Genomic DNA, 1,926 nt, shown 5'->3' with positions numbered 1-1,926 from the left:
GGTGCAGAAATCGATGATCTTCTGAAAAATTGGAAGGAGTGCCCAGTGACGTGGGCACTACCCTTCGAGTAACTGACGTTACCCTATCCTGTATTGACTAATTGGAGGCCCATGAAGACACCCGGAGGCTAGATGGGCCACCTGGACAGCGCACCGGAGGAAACCTTGGCGGGCAAGACAAGGAAGCGGTCAACAAGGAAAGATTAGATCTAAAAGTACTGTAAACCTAGTCGTACTCGGTTAGGACCCTTGAGACCTGGCCTCCTATATAAAGGCCAGGAGAGGGGCTGCCGAAGGACACGAACAATCTTAGCAATCTTAGCCAGGAAAAGTTTAGAGCTAGGTAACCCTAGCAATAGCAATCTCGACTAGATCTCAGCCGAACTATTCGGCACCCCATTGTAACCCATTGTCATCATAATCAAAGAACAGACAGGCAGGACGTAAGGGTTTTACCTCATCGAGGGCCCCGAACCTGGGTAAATTGCTCTCCCCGCTTGTCTGTGAACCGATGTCTCGTGTCAGCCTACAGGATTCCATCAACCCTAAGCCCCTATCGGAGGGCATTGGCGAGGAGTACCCTCGACAATTGGCGCCGTCTGTGGGAACCCTGTCGGCACAAGATCGGACATCGGCTGAACCCGTCATGTCATCAGCAGCTTCATCAGCACCATCATCGCCTCATCTGGGAAGCCCGATCCGTTTTGGCTCCTACGAATTCACCCCGCACAGCGAATCATCTCGCTCGACCTTCTCTGGTCTACAAGGCAACATGGAGATGGCGTTCGGGAGCGTCCACTACAACGCCAACTCAGATGGAATCCTCCGGCTGCTGGAATCTCCTATCTCCAGGTCGTCAAGCCCAAGCGCATCATCGACACCCGACCTTTCGGCTGGCCTGACAAATCCGTCGAGTCCGTCCACGCCATCGACTCCTCGTTCGGCATCCTCCATGTCGGTTGGATCTGATGACCCCGTGCCCTCGGAGCTGACCTCGTACTACTGCGTGAACTGCGACACCAGGCATGGACTAGGGTCAAGTGACACGCCATTCATCTGCAACGCCTACTATTCATCGAGAGAGGACAGCATCGATAGCATCGCCCGAGGAGACACCCGAAGAGCGGCGCCCCTCCAAGTCTACATCGCCAATAGGGGAGACGGAGAACGCACCCCCCGCTCCAGCAGGCGGGCTAGTTTTGGAGACAGCGCCAGCAATGACAATAGCGACCACACCATTACAGAAGAGGAGTGGGCAGCAGCCAAGGCAGCCGTGCTCAACAACACACCGCTTTCGGCGGGAACTACGGTTGGCACACTCAATGCTTACCGCTCCATATTGGAGAAAAATCGGGAGCGCCTGTCTAAAGAGCAAGCCACCCTCGAGAGACGCCTATCTGCGGCAGACCGGTCCAGCGAGCGACGAAGGGGCTCGCAGGGGAGTGCCTCTTGAAGTACCCACGGAGGAGGCAAACATCGATCGAGGATGTCCAGGCTTTCGGAAGATGACGCAAGGGAGATAACATCAAACCTGACCAAGTCTTTTATGACCACGGACACCGCGGGCATGCCACGGCCAAAAACCGTCGCAGGAGCAACAGCCAATCTCGCAGCATACCTCATTAATCAGCGTCCCAAAGGATCCATGGCTCAGGCCCATCGTGGCGCCTTGGAGAGTCTTGCGATACTAGGACATAATCTAGTTCCACTGAAAGAGAAGACCCTGCAGGCCAGCGGGTCAAAGCATCGCACAAAAGACACTCGGGACGAAATCACACAGAGCAGGATCGACAAAACAAGGCGGCGACGCGCCATCAGAGAAGAACTTGACAGTGATTCTTCGGACGAGATCCAAGAAAACGACGGCGAGCTTAGAGGAGCCGACTGTTTGAGCTACAAAATTTGGGAGGCGATGCCACCCAAAAA

This window comes from Lolium perenne, chromosome 7 (genome assembly GCF_019359855.2).
Source record: "Lolium perenne isolate Kyuss_39 chromosome 7, Kyuss_2.0, whole genome shotgun sequence".
Classification (NCBI taxonomy): domain Eukaryota; kingdom Viridiplantae; phylum Streptophyta; class Magnoliopsida; order Poales; family Poaceae; genus Lolium; species Lolium perenne.
This window is presented reverse-complemented; position numbering follows the sequence as displayed.